General features: G+C 37.1%; 1 long non-coding RNA gene across 1 annotated transcript; it reads left to right on the top strand.

Annotated features, from left to right (window-relative positions):
• The first annotated feature begins 311 nt into the window (after positions 1–311).
• Positions 312–21,517, top strand: LOC132666391 (uncharacterized). Its single transcript, XR_009604638.3, has 5 exons — positions 312–389; positions 4,489–4,645; positions 17,926–18,052; positions 19,873–20,024; positions 21,010–21,517. It is a non-coding gene; the product is annotated as an uncharacterized LOC132666391 (long non-coding RNA).
• Positions 21,518–22,959: the final 1,442 nt, after the last annotated feature.

The following is a 22,959-nucleotide window of genomic DNA, read 5'->3' as shown; positions in this document are numbered from 1 at the left end:
AGCACATCAGAGTCCTTCTGGAGGCCTCCCTTTTGTCTTTACCTCCCCAACTCCCGTAGTATATAACCAGTCACTCCTCACTACCCCTGTGCAGCTCTTCCTGCCCTGGGGTCCTGTCCCCACGTAATCACCTTTTTGCACGCAAAGATGTCTTCAGGAATTCTTTCTTGGCCATCAGCTCTGAACCCCACCATCATACCCAAACCTCATCACAATGGCTTTTCATCTTCCCAGTCTTCTGTCATCTTGTCACAATCTATAGAATTCAAAAGAATCTGGTTCCAGATTCAACAAATGCTGCTGGCACACAAAGAACATAAGCTGCCTCGGGGCGCCTGGGTGGCTCAGTCAGTTGAGCGTCCGACTTCGGCTCAGGTCACGATCACACGGTCCGTGAGTTCGAGCCCCGCGTCAGGCTCTGGGCTGATGGCTCAGAGCCTGGAGCCCACTTCCGATTCTCTGTCTCCCTCTCTCTCTGCCCCTCCCCCGGTCATGCTCTTTCTCTGTCTCAAAAATAAACATAAACATTAAAAAAATTAAAAAAAAAAAAGAACATAAGCTGCCTCTTGCAAGGCGCTGGCTGGACAGCACTGAGCCAACCAGAGATTACCCGTGCCCTTGTGTTGCTTACAGTCAAACTCAAAAGCGTCCTGGGTGACTTTTAAGTAAGTTTTTAACTTTTAACTTTTAAGTAAGTTTTCCAAAGATGTTGCTTGAAGAAGCCCACGGGCTCAGGCAGCTCAGGGGTACGAATCTTGAGAGCCATGACATCTGTATTGGTCTGGCTGGGGTTGCCTAACAGAATACCCTCGATTGTGTGGCTTTAACACAGAAATGCATTTCCCATAGCCCGAGACCAAGGTGCCAGCATCGTCGGTTTCCAATGAAGGCTCTCTTCCTGGCTTGCAGACAGCTTGTAGACAGCTACCCCAATGGCCTGTCTTGGGTACACATGCACAGAGCGAATGAGAAGAGTGAGCAAGCCTCTTCTTGTAGAAGTACTACTCCTACCAAACCCTACCCTCAGGACCTCTTCGAATTCCCTAATTACCTCCCAAAGGCCCCATCTCCAAAACCCATCACATTGGGGGTTAGCAATTCAAATATAAATGGGGGGAAGGGAGCATAATCCGGTCCATTGGAGCATGTTTAGTACCTCCAGTCATTGTCCCATTGACCCTCATTGTCTTAGAATCTGGGGATCCTCTTGCTGGTGCTTCAACCTGTGACAGAATTAGAATCTCAGACAACTTAAACCTGCTCCCTGAGAGGATGCAATTTTTTAATGTTTATTTATTTTTGAAGGAGAGAGAGACAGAGAGTGAGCAGGAGAGGGGCAGAGAGGGAGGGAGACAGAATCCCAAGCAGGCTCTAGGCTCTGAGCCGTCAGCACAGAGCCCAATGTGGGGCTCGAACTCCCACAGTTCCCTCATGACCTGAGCCGAAGTCAGACGCTCAACCGACTGAGCCCCCCAGGTGCCCCTAAATGCCTTTTTTAATGAAATAATAACTACCTTAAAAAATAGTCATGAGGGGCGCCTGGGTGGCTCGGTCGGTTAAGCATCCGACTTCGGCTCAGGTCATGATCTCACAGTCCGTGGGTTCGAGCCCCGCGTCGGGCTCTGTGCTGACAGCTCAGAGCCTGGAGCCTGTTTCAGATTCTGTGTCTCCCTCTCTCTGTGACCCTCCCCCGTTCACACTCTGTCTCTCTCTGTCTCAAAAATAAATAAACGTTACCAAAAAAAAATTAAAAAAAAAATAAAAAAAAATAGTCATGAATCATTTAGCTTAGGGTAGAAGTAACTATTAGTCGACATTAATGGCTCCCCCACCACCGATGTGACGTCTTCATTTGAGAATTCTAAACAGTGAACCTCCTAAAGGGATGGGTGGGGAGAACTGTGAACTCTAAGAGCATTTTGCATTTCACAGAAACATCTAAAATCTCTGCAAATGTATTCTCCCTTCCATATGTTCTGAATCAGTCCAGAGTAAATACATTCAAAATAAAAAGGGGAATGATACCTTGCTATTTTATAGCTGTCACCCAGGCCTTTCCCTGTCTTGAAAATAGCAGTTAAAATCTTTTTCTCAGAATTGAATCTTTGCATGTTTGGTGCAACTTCACACACACACACACACACACACACACACACACACAGTATAAAGATATTCTGAGTGTTTAGGTGCAAGAGTTGGCAGAGTGATGTAAGCATTTTTGACCATTACACACTTCAGATTTTCCTCTTCCATTACCTTGGACTTTTTGAGGTATAGTTGATATAAAAAAACGAAACCCCAAAACCCTGGACACATTTAATTTACATAATCTGGTGAGTGCAGAGATACGTATACACCCATGGAACTATCACAACAATCAAGGTGATAAACATTCATCACCCCCAAAAGTCTTCCCTTCCACTTTCATAGTGTCTCTGTGTATATAAGAATACGTAACATGAGACCTACCTCCTTAACAAATATTTAAGTGTACTATATTGGATTATCAGCCATAGGCACTGCGTACTACAGAAGAGAGCTAATACTTGTTTATCTTGTGTAACAGAAACTTGTCTAGAGTATTGTAAAACACACTCTTACTTGTAGATAAAGACAAACAAAAGTCTTGGCTTCTTTATATTGAGACATTACGTACTGTGAGGCAAAGAGAGACTATGTTACCGGTCTCCAAGCTCTTTCTGGCTCAAGATCTGTATTCATGCTGACACTTGACCCTTCACTCTGACTTTTTATCCTGCCCCCTTATCCCAATCATATAGTTTATTTAGGTCACTGCCACCTCTGTATTCTCTATTATCTCACTCAGAGAGCAGTTTTCACAATTTGGTGTTTCCTTTTTGGCCGATTCCGATATAAAATCTTTATTCCCTTTGCACCGTAAGCATTGCTTTTGGCACATAGCAGGTGCTCAAACATTTATTTGCTAGATTTATGAATTCACTGCATTGATAGGCAATCGGGACAGATGCATAGGGCAGGGGTTAGGAGACTTATATGCATTTTTGCTTAGTTTTGTGGATTTTTCTCCCCCAGAAATGGAATGCATGAAAGTATGTTAATCCTTCTCACTAAGAACACCTGACAGGATGTCACATTTCAGTATACTTGATAGGTCATGTTTAGTAAAATTAATTTGTTTTTTAATCAGATTTTGATTCTTGCATACCTGCCAGTGTTTATGAGAGAGAGAGAGAGAGAGAGAGAGAGAGAAGCCAATGGACCTGATATTCCTAGGAGTGTTGTTTTTTTTTCTTACATGGGTCTCTATAAAAAGAAATAAATAAATAAAAGGAAGAGATGTGGGTGATTACTGGCTCTTGCAATATGATTTTTCAGGTAACCACCATATAAGAGAGTCAAGGAAATGTTGAACTCTTCCCAATTCCAAAAGACAACAGCTAAATTCATTTGCAAGCCAAACCCTTTGATACAAACGGAAAATATTCTTAAGCATACTGGTTCAAAGTTCAGCTTAATTTGCTTCTCGTCCTTACCAAATTATCCTACCCTTTGGATTCAAGCATATAGAAGTGACACAATCTCACCTCAAAGAAAAAAAAAATGAAAGGAATAAAGTGGAATAGAACCGATTCCAAATAATATCATGGGGTTTTACAGATAAGCACTTAAGCCCTAGAAGGTAGGCAATTATTTCTAGGGAACGAGAAATGTTGTCGATGCCCTTTACAATTAGGATGAACATATCCCAGTTTGCCTGGCCTGGTGAAATTCTTAATAGTGCCTCTTTGCACTTTCAAAAATGTTCTAGTTCAGACAGTCAATTATATGACCACCTTATTTATGATTTAAGAACACCTGCAACTTGGAAATCTAGGAATTCCAAAATGTGTCTAACTAAACAGCAAAACACACCTTCTAGTATTGGTTTTGCCATTTTAAAACATATTCTGGGAGATAACTGTCCTGAAATAACTGTTCAGAATAACAACTTGAATTCTTATTCCCCATATAGGACTGGATGTGGCAAATTCTTTCTGATAATGCATCCTGTGGTAATCATGCTTTGAGAATGTGTGTCAAATCAAATGCAGGGCGTTGGAACACTGATAAGTCACAGGATAACTATGAAAAACACCCTCGACATTTAGAATTTCTTTTTTTAAGTTTAAAAAAATGTTTATTTGTTTTTGAAAGAGAGAGCAGGGGAGGGGCAGAGACAGGGGGACAGAGAATCTGAAGATGGTTCTGTGCTGACAACAGAAAGCCTGATGTGGGGCTCAAACTCATGACCCATGAGATCGTGATCTGAGCCAAAGTCCGAAGCTTAACCAGCTGAGCCCCCCAGGCACCAGACACTTGGAATTTCTGCTCAGTGGACCCGGATTCTGGTCTAGGCTCCACCGTAAACTAACTCTGTGGCCATGGGCCATTCATTTCACTTTTCTAAACACGGATTTCCTGATACGTAAAAAGGGACTAAAAGTATTTTCCCTTCCCATTGCGCAGAATTAACAGCATCTACGAAGAAAATGCATCGTGCGATTGCCATCATTCTACTTCATTTAAGGAAGATTTGCACGGAACCTTGCCTGGGAGAATAGACAACTGTGAGGCTCATGAGGTTCAGAATATGACTGGGCTTCCAGAGGTCCTGGCTTACCAGGTGACTTACTTGGGCAACTTACTCAATCTGCTTAATTCTAAGTTTGTTCATCCGCAAAATGGGTAGAACTGTATTAACCTTAGGTTCTTTTGTGGCGAGATCATGCGAAACATCTCACAAATAAGTATCAGCTTTGGTGCTTCCGAGCCGGTTTCTGTGAAGATACATGATTTCTTGCAATACGAAGCAGGCAGTAGAACCCCAAGCACTTCTAGAAGACTGAAATGTGTCTCTACATAGAGGAGACCCAACGAAGTGGTGTGGGTGGGGGTGGGGGCGAATCCAAGCTGTTTTGGAAGCCAAGGAGTGACCACCTCCATAGACTCCATGTGGTAGTAGTTTGGGTTCCTTGACTTCTTCTCTATTTGATAATTGCCTATATATCCAATGGTACCAAATATTCAGTTTGCAGTGTGTTTGACTGTGAAGAGAATTTGACATGAAATAGTCACCGAAATGGAGACAGGAGAGTGTTAGTGATTATAGAGCGTCACTGGCTAGATTGAAGCAGATGGAGAGAGACCCAGGGTCTGATTTTCAGAGATTTAGAGTGATTAGGAGAAACATAAAGTAACAGGTGGATTTTCAGCCACATGATATTCAAAAGTTGTCACTGTGGTAGAGATTGATAACTGCAGTTGGAAACCCTAATAAAACTCAACCACAGTTACCTGGTTTCGCCTGTTTCTTGCCTTCAAGCACAGAAGCCTCACGTTTTTCATGGGCAAGAAATGATTGCAGATATTCACACATTTCAGAGTAAGGTTAATTATATATTTTTAATGTTATTTTTTATTGAGAGACAGAGAGACACAGAGCATGAGCAGAGGAGGGGTAGAGAGAGCGGGAGACATAGAATTTGAAGTAGGCTCCAGGCTCTGAGCTGTCAGCACAGAGCCCCACGCGGGGCTCAAACCCACAAACCGCGAGATCATGACCTGAGCTGAAGTTGGTCGCTTAACTGACTGAGCCACCCAGGCACCCCAGAGTAAGGTTAATTTTAAAATCAAGGAGAGGAGAAGCAAAATATGAAGACTTGTTGCTCCACTGAAATTTTTAGGAATATAACTTGTTTTGTAGCTTTTTAAAATTTTTTTCTTCCAGTTCTTCATTAAACAAGATTTAAAATATTTTGTGTATTATTTGTTAAACATTGGATCTTTTATCACTTACTTTTTATGATCTGGGACTGGAAAGGAGAAAGATATTATAGTTAAAGGGGGAAATAATTCATTTTTTACCTCTCTGGATTGAGAACTGTTATGAATGTATACCTAAATTGACATTTATTAATCAACATTGGCAAATTTTTACAGAGGTGCTTTCACTATTTGCCTTCTTGAGTATTAACTATTATTGATATATTCCCTAAGATGGGCATAAAAATGAGAGCAGACTCAACCTGACAAAAAAAAATAATTAGGGGGGGTGGAAATCAGCATAAAACCTTATAAATTGTAAAAAGATTACTAGTAATCAAAATGTCTGACTTTCTCTTTATGCAAATATTATTGAAATTCATGCATATGCAAATAAAGATGCTTCTTCATGACAGAGATTAAAGACATACCGTGCAGTCATTAGTATTCTTTGTATACATTCAAATACAGCAAGATTGATATGCAAGCAAAATGAATTACAATCAGGAATAACACTCTATTATTATCATATCACTCAAAACCCATACCCAAGTACCAAATAGGCAATATAGCATTCAGGGCAATGTGGAATGTGGTAAGGCATTCACAAGGGACACGAATATTTCACTTCTAGTAAGATGATTTTTATTACTCATGATTTAAAATCTATAGGCAACAAAATAAAACACAATGGAAATTATAAGTATTTATAATTATATTGTATAATTATTTACAAAACAAAAACAGTCTTGCATATATTGCAGACCTTGGGCAGGGCTGATCTTTTTAGGTCTTAGATCCTGAAAATCCATGCTCAGCTTTTTACAGAAATTTTCGTTTCAGGAGAAAATTGTAAGTGGTTCCGTCTAGTGTTTTACAAGGAAAAAAACATCCCTACAAAATCCAAATTAGATATTGAATTTGGAAGCTGTTTGGGGGAACCTACTCTTTCGTTAGGGAAATGATGTTTAAAAAAATGTTACACATGTCTACTGAGAAGGATCATTTGCCCCAAAGATTAACATAAAATATAGCTTATAAAAGATGAACATAAAATGCCTTTGAACATTGAGCCATAATATTAATTAGGATAATAATAATTTATAAGTATGAATTAATAAAGTGTCTTGTTCCCATACTGTTTACTTAAAATTATTATTTGGAAAGAATAAATATGGTATTTCTGAAATCCACTTCCTTTAGAAAGGCATATTGTGGAAAGTAGATTCGCTTAGTTCAGATCCATTGCCAAAGAATTTAAAATGTCCGAGCTTCGTCATAACCTAATCTAAAGGACTTGAGTTATTGCACCTACTTTTAGGTAGTTGATAGATCCATGCCGACCTGAACAATCCCTACTGTACCTCTGACTTGAGATTTGGAAATGTTGGAAGTGCCACGTGAAAAGATGCAAGCACATTTAAGAATTATGTTCTTCATCCTCAATCCTCTCCTAGGGTTATCAAAAAGAGAGAAGGAAAAAAGTAGCATCCCAAATAAGTAAATAAGTAATACATGAGCTTAGAAGACAGGTAATAAAGACAGGAAGAAGGGAGAACATAGAAGTTTAAATAGAGTGAAATAAACATCTCAAATCAAACACGTTTGGCTGAGCACCTAGGTCGTTAAATCACGCACTGTCACTGAAACAATTTCATATTGGGGATTGTCCAGTCTGGTCAATAGGATTGATTATTGCCACTTTTATATTTATATCTATTCAAAAAGTCCATGTATTTCCTTTCCAAATATGAGAAATGATCAGTATTTAACTTCCTACTTGTATAATGATTATGGTGATGATGATGATGGTTGTATAGAGCTATATAATGTACATGAATTATCTTTTTGGTCTTCACAACAATACCAAAAGGGACAGGGCAGATCTGAACATTAACCTTCTTTACCTGAGGAGATAAATGACCCACGAAGGCTACATGTCAAGGCCAATATGGCTGAGGTAAGTGACAGGGACCTAGGTAGTGAAGTTCCATACCCAGTACTCCATGGGAAATACCATATAACCACATTCTCACTGCCTCATGCTGAAACAGACACTTCCTCAGTCTTAACATTTGTGTAAAAATAGACAAATTGCTCTTTAGAATGCTGAATATGTGCTACCATTTTCTATATTATGTTCCAGTTTTTAATTATCAAAACTGGAGTTAGTTTGCACTTATAAGGCAAGATTCTATTTTTATGTAGACCAATAGTAAATCATTGTTGTGTTTTGTTTTGTTTCATTTAGCACAATAGTGTTGTTTACATTTCACTCTAAAAGCAGAAACTACCAGTCGCCTCCTTAGTGTCAGATCTGAAATCAGGTTATCAATCTTTACTAAAAGATAAGCCTCATTTTCTTTTTTTCTGGTCAACAATGGCACTCTTTGCCCAGCTAATTTACTTTCATTTTGCTTTATGTAATTTAACTTAATTTAATTTTTCCCAGCATTATTAAGTATGATTAACAAATAAAATTGTATATATTTAAAGTTTACAATGTGATGATTTGATATATGTATACGTTGTGAACTGATTATCACAGCCAAGTTAATTTAAAAAAATTAAAAAAATTAAAAGTAGTTATCACTTTTTTGTTATGAGAATACTTAATATTCACTCTTTTTAGCAAATTTTCAGTATACAATACAATATTATTAACATGGCACAATCCTTTACATTAGATTCCCAGAACGTATTCCATCAGTAGATAGAGTTTTGTCCACGGTCCAAGAGCTCCAGCAGGCCCTTCCTAATGAGCTACCCTCAGGATTTTAGATTGTTTAGACAGCCGCACTATTGTGTGGGTACACCCTTCTCCAGATACTTTGAGTATTGACTACTAACCCTCATAGTGCACCTTCTGGATATCACCCTCCTCCGACAAGAGCTACCTAGAAGGCTACAGCACAGCAGGAATGAGCTTCATGCCCACCAACGACCCTTGCGGATTCTTGTGATTATAATGGGTCCGTACAAATTATCCAGAATAACCTCCCTATTTTAAGTTGAATTATCTAAATTCATCAATATGAGTTCTGGTCCCAGATGGTGATGTAAGAGTCTCCTGAATTCACATTCTCCAATGGACGAATATATATACTGAATATATAGCTACACGTGTAGTAATTCCCTCTGCTAGAAATCCAAAAACTAGCTGAGTTACTCTTACAGATAAGACAAATGAGAAATATCTACTTTAAAAAATGGTGCTCAATGCAGAGTGAGGATACAGAAGCACCCATCTCTCAGTTTTTCCTCATAAGGTGTCTACTTGAATACTTTATGCTTCCCAAGTATCTGACTTACATTCGGCACGCATCTAGATGCAAATTGAGATTCTCCCTTTTGGGACATTGCAAGGTCAAGGCACACCCTCATATGCTGGAAGTCACTAAAAACAAAGAAGGCAGCTTGGACAATCATAAAGGTTTAAGAGAAAACCAAGAAGTTGGGATGAACTCAATGTTAAGCTTCATCTCCTATATGAACCACTCTGTCAAGACTGGAAGAGATAGCTGTGCAGAAGGCAAAGAAAAGCCAAGAAACAGAGGAATATGTTTCAAACAAAAGAACAAGATAAAACTCCAGAAATTGGTCTTAATAGAAAGGAGATAAGTGATTAACTTGATAAATAATTCAAACTAATAGTTATAAAGATGTTCGCTGAGGTCACCAACACATGAATAAGGAATAATTTCAACAGAGACAGAAAATACTTTTAAAAATATTTTTTTAAAGAGTAATCACAGAGTTGAAGAATATAGTACCTTTACTGAAAAATTCAATGAAAGTGTTCAACAATAGACTAGGTCAAGCAGAAGAAAGAATCAGCAAACTCAAAGACAGGGCAATGACATTCATCCAGAGGGTCCAAAAGCAAAAAAGAATGAAAATGAGTGAAAGTAACTTAAGGCATTTTATGGGACACCATCAAGTGGACCAATATTCACATTATATGGATCACAGATGAGAAGGGAGAGAGAAAGTGGTAAAAATATTATTCAGAGAAATATTGGCTGAAAACTTATCTAGCCTGGGAAAAGAAACAGATGTCCAAATCCAGGAAGCATAGAAAGTTCAAAATGAGATGAACCAAAGAGACCCACACTGAGACACATTATACTTAAACTGTCAAAACTTAAAAACAGAGAGAAAGCCTGAAAAGCCACAAGAGAAAAACAACTTGTTAGGTACAAAGGAAGCCCCATAAGAAAATCAGCAGATTTTTCCACAGAAACCCTGCAGGCTAGAAGGAAGTGACCCAATATATTCAAAGGACAGAAAGGAAAAGACAACAGTGACAAAAACAATCAAGAATATTCTAGCCAGCAAAGCTGTCCTTCAAAATTGAAGAAGAGATAAAGAGTTTTCCAAACAAGAAGCTAAAGGGCTTCATTACCACCAGAAGAGCCTTATAAAAAATGTTACATGGATTTCTTCAAGCTGAAATGAAAGCATATATCTCACTCATAAAGGTAAATGTATACTTTTAAATTAAGAATATTCTTAAAGGAGTAAGTAAATTACTTATAAATGTACTATGAAGGTTAAAATAAAAAAATACTAAAAATAACTAAGCTACAACAATTTCTCAACAGAAAAAAGAGATTAAAAGATGTAAATGGTGACATCCAAGGCATAAAATATGGGAAAGAGGGTAAAAATGTAGAGCTTTCAATGCATTCTTTCAAAATTGTTCATTATCAGCTTAAAATAGACTGTTACAAAAATAAAAATAAAATAGACTGTTGTAAATAAAAGATGACTTGGGGTGCCTGGATGGCTCAGTCGGTTGAGCAACCAACTTTGGCTCAGGTCATGATCTCACAATTTGTGAGTTCGAGCCCCACGTCAGGCCCTGTGCTGACAGCTCAGCGTCTGAAGCCTGGTTCTGATTCTGTGTCTCCTTCTCTCTCTGCCTCTCCCCCACTCATGGTCTGTCTCTCTCTGTCTCAGAAATACATAAACATAAAAAAAAAAAATAAAATAAAAAATAAATAAATAAAAGATGACTTATATAAACCTCATAGTAACCATAATTAAAAAACCTATATTAAATACCAAAAGATAAAAAGAAGGAAATCAAATCATACCACTACAGAAAATCATCAAATCAAAAAGGAGGAGAGCAAGCAAGCAAGAAACAAAAGAATCACAGAACAACTGGAAAACAATTAACAAAATAGCAATAGTATGTCCATACCTATCAATAATTACTTTAAATGGAAATAGACTAAATTCTCCAATCAAAAGATACAAAGGGTTTAATAGGCTAAAAGAAAGAAAAACCATATGTTGCCTACAAGAAACTCATTCAGCTTTAAGGATACACACATTGAAAGTGAATGGATAGAAAAGCATATACCGTGTAAATGGAAACTGGAAGAAAAGAGGGGTAGATATTTATTCTTACATCAGACAAAACAGACTTTAAGACAAAGACTGTAATAAGAGACAAGAATGGTCATTATACAGTGATAAAAGTGTCAATTCACAGGAGGCTATAATATTTGTAAATATTTATAAACCTAACAGAGAGGCACCTCAATATATGAGGCAAATAGAGGGAGACTTGAAGGGGAAAATAGACAATAATACAATGATAGCAGGGACTTTAATACTTCTCTTTCAACAATAAAAAAAAAATCATCGAGACAGAAAATCAATGAGGGAACATTGGATTTAAAACATACTTAGACCAGATAGATTTAACAGACATTTACAGAACTTTCCATCCAAGGTACACACGGGATATTGTCCAGAATAGATCTTTTGTAGACCACAAAGCCAGTCAATAAATTTAAGTAGACTGAAATAACATTAAGCATCTTTTCCAAACAAAATGGTATGAAACTAGAAACTAGTTTCAAGAACAAAAATGGAATATGTCAGATACATGAAGATGAAACAACACGCTCCTGAAAAACCAATAAGTCAATGAAGAAATAAAAACAAATAATGAAATGAAGCCTGAGATACATGAAAATGGAAATGCACCATATCACACTAATGGGATGCAGCACAAGCAGCTTTAAGAGGGAAGATCCTAGCAATAAACACCTACATAAAAGAAAAGGAAAAGATCTCAAATAAATAGCAAATTGTAAACTTCAAGAAACTAGAAACAAACAAGCAAATTTATCACAAACTTAGTAGAATGAAAAAACTAACAAAATTATTAAATAGTTCATAGCAGAAATAAATAAAATAGAGATTAAAAAATGGGGCACCTGGGTGGCTCAGTCAGTTAAGCATCCAACTTCAGCTCAGGTCATGATCTCACAGTTTGTGAGTTCGAGTCCTGCATCGGGCTCTGTTCTGACAGCTCAAAGCCTGGAGCTGCTCAGATTCTGTGTCTCCCTCTCTCTCTGCCAATCCCCCACTTGTGCTCTGTCTGTCTCTCTCTCTCTCTCTCTTTCTCTCTCTCTCAAAAATTAATAAACATTAAAGAAAATAGAGAGAGTAAAAAAGATGATAGGAAAGACTACTAAAACAAAGGACTGGTTTTTTTAATGTTTTTATTTATTTTTGAGAGAGAGAGAAGGAGGCTTCAAACTCTGAGCTGTCAGCATGGAGTCCAGCGCAGATCTGGAAATCACGAGCCGTGAGATCATGACCTGAGCCACAGTCAGATGCTCAACCAACTGAGCCACCCAGGAACCCTGGACAGTTTTTTTTAATTAATAAACAAACAAACTACCAGTTATACATGCCAAGAAAAAAAAAGAAGTCACTCAAGTAAATAAAATTAGAAATGAAAGGGAAGACATTATAATTGATACCAAAGGAAAACAAAACATCAAAGAGACTACTATAAACAATTATATGCCAACAAACTGGGCAACCTAGAAGAAATGGATAAATTCCTAGAAAAATACACCCTACCAAGACTGGATGATGAAGCAGTGGAAAACCTGAACACAGCAATAGGGAGAATGAATCAGTAATCAAAAACCTCCTAACAAAGAAAGACTTAGCACCAGATGACTTCTTTTGTAAAATCTACCAAACATTTAAGGAAGAATTAATGCCAATCTTTCTCAAACTCTTCCAAAAAATAGAAGCCAGGGGAAACTTCCAAACTCACATTAGGAGTCAGCATTACTCCAATGGCAAAGCCAGATTTTTATTTGAAAGCTTTTTCTCTAAGACCAGAAATGAAACTCTACTCTCACTACTTTTACTCAACATAGTATTGGAAGTCTTAGCCAGAGTAATAAGGCAAGAAAAAGAAATAAAGGGCATCCAAATTAAAAAGGAAGTAAACTGTCAATATTAGCAGATAGCATGATATTATATATAGAAAACTCCAAAGACTCCACCAAAGTACTATTATAGGTAATAAACAAATTCAGTAAAGTTTCAGAAAAAAAAAATCAGTCTAAAACATCAATTGCATTTCTATACATCAATAACAAAAAAATTAAGAAAAGCAATCCCATTTACAATTGCACCAAAAATAACAAAATTTCTAAGAATAAATTTAATGAAGGAAATGAAAAAACTCTACTCTGAAACTATAGTACATTGATGAAAGATATTGAAGACACAAATATTATTGGAAGGATTACTGTTGTTATAATGTCCATACTACCCAAAGCAATCTACAAGTTCAACGCAACCCCCATCAAAAGTCCAATGATATTTGTCACAGAAACAGAAAAAAACAATCCTAAAATATGTATGGAACCACAAAAGACCTCAATTAGGCAAAACGATCCTGAGAAAGAACCAGAAACCTGGAGTCATCATCACATTCCCTGATTTCAATCTATACTACAAACTGAGAGCAATCAAAACAGTATGGTATCAGCAGAAGAACAGACATATTGATTAATGGAACAGAATAGAGAGCCCAGATTTAAGCCCGTGTATATATGAGCAATTAGTTAACTAACACAAAAGAGCCAAGAATATACAATGGAGAAAGAAAAGTCTTCAAAAAATGGTATTAGGGAAACCTGATAATCACAGCAAAAGTATGAAACTGGACCTGTATCTTAAACCATCCACAAAAGTAAGCTCCAAATGGATTAAAGACTTGAGCATAAGACCTGAAACCATAAAACTATTGGAAGAAAATATAGGGAGTAAGCTCTTGGACATGGGTCTTGGCAATGATTTTTTTGTATTTGACACCAAAAGCAAAGGCAATAAAAGAAAAACAAATGGGGCTACATCAAAATAAAAATCTTCTGCACAGCAAAGGAAATCATCAACAGACAAGGTCACAAAAAGGCGATATATAAGGGAAGGGTTAAAACGTTCACAAATCACATATCTACTAAGGGGTTAATATCTAAACCATGCAAATAATTCATACAACTCAACAGCAAGAAAACAAACAAGTTGAGAAAAAATGAGCCGTTGAACTGAATAGGTGTTTTTCCAAAGAAGACATGCAAATGGCCAACAGACTCCTGAACAGGTGCACCATATAACTCATTATCAGAGAAATGCAAATCAAAACCACAATGAAATATCTCACACCTGTTGAAACGACTGTCATCAAAAAGACAACAGAAAACGATTGTCGGCAATAATGTGGAGAAAAGGAAACCTTTGTCCCTGTTGGTGGGAACGTAAATTGGTGCAGCCAGTAAGGGAAACAGTATGAAGGTTCCTCAACAATTAAAAAAGAATGACCTTGGGGCGCCTGGGTGGCTCAGTTGGTTAAGCCACCGATTCTTGATTTTGGCTCAGGTCATGATCTCATCATGAGATTGAGTGCCATGTGGGAGTCTGAGCTGACAACGTGGAGCCTGCTTGGGATTCTCTCTCTCCCTTTCATTCTGCCCCTCACAGACACTCTCTCTCTCAAAACAAATAAACTTAAAAAAAAAAGAATGACCATATGATCTAGCAATCCTACTTCTGGGTGTATATCCAAAGATAATGAAAACAGGATATTGAAGAGGTATCTGTACCCCCATGTTTATTGTTATAGTATTCACATTAGCCAAGATATGGAAACGACCTAAGTGTCCTTCAATGGATGAATATATAAAAATGCATATATATACACAGTGGAATATTCTTCAGTCATGAGAAAGAAAGAAATCCTGCTACTCGCAACAGTACAGATGGAACTTAAGGTCATTATACTAAATGAAATAAGCCAGACAGATATAGAGAAATACTTCATGGTATCTCTTATATATAAAATATTTTTATTTTTTTATTTTTATTTTTTTTAATTTTGAGAGAGAGAGAGACAGCGTGAGTAGGGGAGAGAGGCAGAGGGAGAGAGAGAGAGAGAGAGGATCTTAAGCAAGCTCAAAGTTCAGCACAGGCCTGACACAGGGCTCTATCCCATGACCAGGATCATCACCTGAGCCCAAATAGAGTCGGACACTCAACCAACTGAGCCGCCCAGGCAACCCTAAAATATTTTTTAAAGCAAAGCAAAGCAAAGTCAAACTCATTGAAACGGAGAGTAGAAAGGGGCTTTCCAGGAACTGCGGGGAGGAGGGGCTGAGGGGGGATGGAGATTGGAAAAGATTGGTAACAGGTACAAATTTTCAGCTATAATATGAACAAGGTCTGGGTATCTAATGGAAAAATGGTAACTGTAGTTGATAACACTGTATTGTATAACTGAAATTTGCTAAGGAAGTAGATCTTAAATATTATCACAAAAAAAGACATATATGTGAGGTCATGAATGTGTTAGTTAACTGGATGGAGGGGAATTCTTTTACAATCTATATGTATTTCATATCACCATGATTGTCCACTTTAAGTATCTGACAACTTTATGTCATTTATATTTCATTAAGGCTGAAATTTAAAAAAAAACAAAAACAAAACTTAGTCACAATCCCATATATTAGATTTCCCTAAATGAAAGTTTATATTCTTTGACTAATATCCACACTTCTTCCCCACTCCCACTCCCTATCAACTAGCATTCTATTCCCTATTTGTGTGAGTTTACCCCTTTCTGGGGGGTTTCACGTTAGACCATGCATTAATTGTCTTTTTCTCTGCTTTATTTCACTTAGCATAATGTTTCCCAGTGTCATCCCCCTTCTTGTGGATGGCAGGATTTCCTTTTATTTTAAGGCTGAATAATATTCCATTGTGTGTGTGAATGCCTGTGTACACACACACACACACACACACACACACACACACACACATATTCACCCATCAACAGACACCTAGGTTGTGCCCATGGTGATGCACCACATTACATTCCCATGAACAGTACTCAAGATTTCCCTTTTCCCTACATCCTTCTCAACACTTGTTACCTCCTGTCTTTCGATAATAAAGCAAAAGACAGTAAATGTGGATTCAGAGCTTGTTTTACTCCATTTTCTTTGCTCTTCCATCGTGCAAACCTAAGGGAGGTAGAACTTTACTTCTACCCTCTTAGGGTCTTCCACTGGACCTGAGAATGACCTTGACATAAACCAGATTAACAGGTGAAAAGCACCCAGATTTCATTCATATTTTGGGTGACAAGGGAGCCCGGTGAGGAAATACAGACCCAAGGAAGTGCCAACCCTAAATGCTTTTTATACTAGATTGAACAAGGAGACGATGTTGTTGAGAAATACCTGAAATATATGGGGAAACTAATGGAAGTGGAGCTTCTTGTTTTGTTTTGTTTTGTTTTGTTTTGTTTTTAACAAGGTATGTTTGTACAGACTTCTCTTGGCTTTGGCTCCCCATTTCTGGTGATAAGAATGTTTCCTTCTAGTTAGATAGGGAGACTCATAAGACTCATATCCACTGCTTTCAGGAAGAAAAGGGAAAGTCAAACCGTTCTTCTCCCATTTGCTATTTTTTTCCCGTGCCTTTAGCTCAAAAGGCACCTTATGCCAAAGTGGCATATTTACGAGTGGCCTACTCTGTCACCTTCCACACACTGCACAACGAAGAGTTTTCAGTTTATCAATTAGAGGACGTACATGAATATCGGTAGAAGAGCAATGGACGTACTTCCGGTTAACTTATAAAAAGATAAACGAAAGATTTAACTGTATATAACCTATATGTTAATAGTCTGCTTTTTCTGTCACAATGAATCATTCACTCGGAATAAGAGGGAAAAAAAATAACCAAAGAAGCCTGAGGTAGACATTTCATCACAGGCAAGAGGGTGCTACAAAATCAGGAGAGTGCAATTATTCTAAGAAGGAAACAACAACAAACGAACAAACAAACAAACAACCCCTGAAACTAGCTATATGTCTATAAAGTGAGTTTCTGTAATCTTTGAAAGCTATTTCATGTGATATCTGAGTACTTGAAATTATGATTTCAGAATCAGCCGCATGAATAAGCAGTGGATAAAATAGATGTTGAGAATTTTTTTTTCATTTTTTAAATGTGTATTTGTTTTTGAGAGAGAGAGAGAGACACAGAGTGCGAGATGAGGAGGGGCAGAAGGAGAGGGAGGCACAGAATTCGAAGCAGGCTCCAGGCTCTGAGCTATCAGCACAGAGCCCGATGCGGGGCTCGAACCCATGAACTGGGAGATCATGACCTGAGCTGAAGTCATGACCTGAGCTGAAGTCGGACGCTTAACCGACTGAGCCACCCAGATGCCCCAAGAATTTAGAGTTAGGTCTAATCTTTAGATTTGTCTTAAAATGACCAAATGGGTTCCTTGATAATGACATGTTCCTATCATTTATTTGATTGTGTTTTTTTGATTGTTCCAGGTCTTAATTAATTTTGGTGTTGAGTCTCTGTATTTATGAGAAAAGTATTAATTTTCTTTTTTTGATTTACTAAAACATCTACAACCTTTGATGAAACAGCAAATGGGTAGCTCATGTTTTAGTTGGGGGGGGGGTACTGTTCTAATTCCAACATTTCCCACCTCTTAGGAAGACCTAACATATTTGAACACATTATATCATACAAAAACAAAGAAACAAGGGAAAAATAATAGAAAGAATTTAACAAACTTTTTATGATATGTCTGAAACCTTTCCTTCTGCATTGGTAAGTAAGACATCCTAAGGGAGAAAAATCATAAAGCAAATGAAAAGCAAAGTCAAATGTTACATGCTTGATGTTAGACTCTAAACGTGGGCACATATAACACATTATAAAATCTGATCCCCCAAAAAACAGGTAATCCATAAAAATATTTAACCATTTCTATTTCTATTACAGGATTTCTGTGTTAAAAGATCCCTAAAATCTTGAAGGAGTTTTATGAATCTTACAGTAATAAATATAACTGAATTAAGACCTACGAATGATATTTCAGCAGCAGGAGAATTACTCTTGTGATTATCAGGTATATCACTTTTACAAGTATATTTTTATTTGGTTGTATTTCCTGGCCTTATCTTTAAAATTTATTGGTATAGATTATTATTTTTAACAGCTCTGCAAAGAGACAAATCAAATAGAGTTTTATGATTTGAAAATTATTTTGCTCCAGCAGCTTTATGTCTGTGAGAAAGTGAAATTTCTTACAGTGAAATCCAATGATGCAAATGGGTTGCTGACACCCTTGAATTAATGTAAGGAAAATCTATGTACACTCAAAATAATTTAAATGACCAATAGTTGTACTTTTTGTCGGACGTTAAAATGGGAATGATGATATACTCTCCATACTCCATTCTTCGGAGGTGGCTCTGTATTTTCTATAAATTACTTCAACGATGTAGGTAGCAATAATCTGCTCATACATTTTAGTTTGCATCGCCTTTCAAAAATTTTAACCACATGTCAAATTCCCTCTCTTTCAACCAATTTTCTTTAATGACATTAACACATTCTGGAACATTCAACTCTAATTTAATTGGTTGATTAATAGAACCTTCGAAGGTTTTATTTCTGCTTACAAATTTATGGTTTGAATGAATACAGCATTGGTCTTCCGTCCGTATGTACGGAAAATTAATTTCTAAGATGGGTTGGTTCAAAGTAACTTTGTGCGTACAGCTAAGGGAATTGATAAAATGCCTTAGGTACATTATTTTCCATTATGTAACCTTGTCAAGTAGCAAGCACGTATCCCCGAGCCATTCAAAATCACAATTGGTTTCTATTAAATTCTAGTAATTCACATTTTATTTATTGGGATTAATATTGATTATGTCTCCTCAAAGTAGCTTTTATATAAACTCGCTGCCTTTTGTTGAAGTACAGGAAACAACAACCACATCGTTAATTCATAGAGGTCTTTGATTTGAAGCTATGGTAATAAACCTACCTATAAAACTCAGCTTATAACATTTCTAAGTACTCATATTTAGACTCCAGCTCATGAAATAAATCATTTAAGTTAAAGTGTCACTAAGTCACAGAGAAAATGAGGGGTTCAAGAATGGTAAGCAATAAATCTAAAACTATCTTAAAATCCTCTAGTGAAAATCAGGGCCAGTCTGAATGTTGACGATGACAGAAAGCTTCAGGAGGTAAGAATTTATTCAGGTATAGACTTATAAAAACTCAGAAGACCAAACATCGGAGAAAGCAGAAGAGAAAGGGGGCAGAAATAATGATCCAAAGGTAAAAGAGAAAAATGAACAAACCAACAAAAGTGAAGACTAGAAGGTACTTGGAAAAATAAATTAAAATAGATACGGTTTGCAATGGTTCGGCCTACAATCTAGAAATTGATAAAGACAAAGGAATTCTATAGAGAATGATAAAAGTAATGGAGGCAGAAGAGAATCCTGTTTTAAAAACAGACATACTCTTAGCAATCCAGAGGTTTAGCTTTATTTACAAGAACTGAGAGACTCAGGGGGAATATTTGGCCTCTCATGGTTTGGTGTGCCTCGGACAGGAAACTTGGCTCATGCGAATGATCTATGTGAAGTGAATACTTCGATGCCTAATTTATTAGTTTTTAATGAAGACTAGATCACAGATCCGGAACAAGTCAATAACCTTACTCTAGGTCTTATTTTCAATTACCTATTGCCAGCGAAGTGCAATTCATTTCCTCGTTAGCGGTAGCTCCTGAGTCACTATTGAAAAGCAAACATGTAAATCATTTTTCTCTCCTAAGTTTCCAAGGCCAGAGAAAATGGCAATGGTGGTACTGAAACTTCTCTGACGTGAATCCCGCACTGATTATTCATTGATTTTTTTTTATAGTGTTCGCTACTTCCTAAAAATGTGAAGGAGGCAGCTTACCACGGAAGCTATAAATACAGACCAAATAAACAAGTATTTAAAGAGTAATAATAATAATTAATAATAATAACGCAAAACACAGTGGAGGGAAAGATCATTTCTAACACCTGAAGGTAAGAGTATGTAGCTTTAAGCACAAAACGTATCTTCGCGAATTTATGATACTAAACTTTGGAAACTACTGGCCCCCATTAAAGTCTTTTCCATTCCCCAAGGCTTCCCAGGTTCAGCTTCGCTGAGAGCTCTGTATCCTTTTCGGTATCTCCCTCTGTAACTGGATGTGTATCTAGAAACTATGTATCGGCCTCTCTGATTGCTTACCTTAAACTCCAAAGTCCAACCTCTTTTGGACCAGATTGATTCCTCTGTATGAAGGGGGTACACTTTTTCCTTTTGATGGGCTGATGAATTTCTGTCTTCAAAATTTGGGGGGCTAAAGTTCTTCTCCCTCTGATGCTTTTCCTACTCAACCTAGATATAATTAATGGCTTATATCTGTAACTCCAAATCAATCTTTTTCTCCATATCAATAGCTCCCACTATTGATACATCTTTTAAGAGTTCATGGAGCAGGGGTCATCTGGGTGGCTCAGTCGGTTGAGCGCCCAACTTCGGCTCAGGTCACGATCTCGTGGTCCATGGGTTCGAGCCGGGCGTCAGGCTCTGTGCTGACAGCTGGGAATCTGGAGCCTGCTTCAGATTCTGTGTCTCCCTCTCTCTCTCTCTGCACCTTCCCCACTCATGCTCTGTCTCTGTCTGTCTCAAAAAAAAAAAAAAAAAAAAAAAAAAGAGAGAGAGAGTTCTTGGAGCTTATATCTTATTGCTGTGTTTGGTTGCTTATCTTCCCCAGAAATTTTAGGATATATGAATTATAAAGATTTTAATTGTTAACAAATATTTGAAATGAGTTGATAAGAATGTGTAAAAAGAGTCAGAACTGATAAATAAAATTCAAGTTTCTTGATGATTATCTACTTCAATTTTGCACATTTCCTTAAAGTCACTTGCTAGAGATGTACCCCACACCATTTATATTTTGACAAGCGATTTGCATTAACATTTAATAAATGACTAAATAAACACCTAAATAACTTGCAGTGCTATGATCACCATTGGTGTCCTTGCTGAATGGAAGATCAAACATCGAAATCTATTATTCTAAACTGGAAGTATCTAAGAGAAGAAGATGTAAATAAGGAAATAAAACAAGTAGAAGTAAATACAAACCCATAAAAGTATGCCAGGTACTGTAAACCATTTAAAAACATAAATACAATCGACATGAATTTGTTTATCTTGTAGAACCCCACATGGGTTAGTTTAATTGCACAACAAGAATGAAAGAACGTATCCTGAAAAAAAAAAAAGAAAAAAGAAAAAGGAAAAGCGAGAGCTGCCAAGAATGAAAACCAGTGATGTTTGCCTAAAAAAAACTGTAAACCCCTCCTTCCCTATATACAGCAGGATGCTTGGGTCACAGTCTCCAAGTCTTTTGTTCTGATGATGAGCGCTATGTTTCATTGGCCTGCAGGCCAGAAGACTATTTAGCAATGGAGACATTTTAAAGTACCAAATATTTGGGGGAACATCGGACCAAATGTTTATTTCAGATCAATAAATATACGTTGGAGACCAAGGATTGATTTTAAGGTTCTGTGACCTATTAGTGTTGTGTAAAATCTGAACATCTAACTAGTTCTATAAAATCTAAACAAATAACTAGTTGTATAAAATCTGAATGTCTGACTTTCCAGGCTACAATAAGATTATATGATTTATACCCCTTGATTTCCTGCCCCCCCCCCATTCCCCATTCCAGATTTCTGACTGGGCCCTATATTTGAATCTTATTAATTCCCTTCTTCATTGTTATCTCTAATTATAGAGCTGTCAATCTCAAAACCCACAAAAGAGGGAAATTTGAAAACATTCTGGATTTGTATTATACTATTGAATGCATTGTGGGTTTTTTCGTATAGCTGGAAGGAGACAGCTTTAAATGAACTTTTCACAGGGGAAAAAATAGGTGAGTGTTTAACAAGAAAAAAAGGGAATTGACAGACATATAATTAGTTTAGTGTCTGCACTTTGTTTCTTTCTTCCCTTTTGTCAGCTGCCTTCTCTCTTGACTCGCCAACATATCCCCCAAAAGTTATTTCATTCGTTCCCCTTTTATCACATGTACAAAGAGGCCTGAACAGGCATCTATTTGGGTTTTCTTCTTCAGGTGAAGCATTGAGAGTTGGCTGCAGGAACGCAGGGACTGAAATCTTCAGAAGCCAGGGGACTTGGCCCACAGCAAGAGTCATAGCCCCCACATTTATCTAGAGAAGAACGTCCCCGTAATTACTAGTTTTCAGCACAAAAACTATCCATGTGATGCAATCCAGAAGGATTCATTAAAAAAAAAAATCAACGGAATACTTGTAATTAGAAAGGACACCAAAAACGTATGTGTGCTGAATGCCAGAAGTGAGTTTCACTCTGTATGCATATCAATATCCTTGTAATCCTCCTGCCATCAATAATAATCATAATTCAGGTGAGGGAAACAAAAAGAAGTCAGAGGTGTTATGCAAAAACTGTTTTTACAAAATGAAAGTGAAAAGACAGGAGAAAAATTCAGCCGGGGAATTACTCTCACTTTATGAATTGTAACCTCTCATCTCTGTGTATGGTAGCTGTCCCCATTACTTGAATCTACAGAGATGTCATTAAAATTCAATATGGCTTTAAAAATATGCATGTTTCTAACATTTATAACACTGCCACTTGTCTCAGGGTGAGGCCCCAATGTATGTTTTGATATTTTATTGTCAAAACTGTGTTTACTCTGCACCCCAAATTTCTAAAAAAACAGAAAGCACAAAGCAAAACACAGACTTACTATATATTCAAACATTGGTGTTTGAAATTAAGGTATTTGTATATATTTTTTTATATATTAAACTACATTTTATATATTAAATTATTTTTACATAATAAAAGTACATAAAATTAATTCTATCCAACGCTAAGGTATGTCTTCTTTGTAACTGAATTATATTA

Source organism: Panthera onca, chromosome B2 (genome assembly GCF_046562875.1).
Source record: "Panthera onca isolate mPanOnc1 chromosome B2, mPanOnc1 haplotype 2, whole genome shotgun sequence".
Classification (NCBI taxonomy): domain Eukaryota; kingdom Metazoa; phylum Chordata; class Mammalia; order Carnivora; family Felidae; genus Panthera; species Panthera onca.
This window is presented reverse-complemented; position numbering and strand designations above follow the sequence as displayed.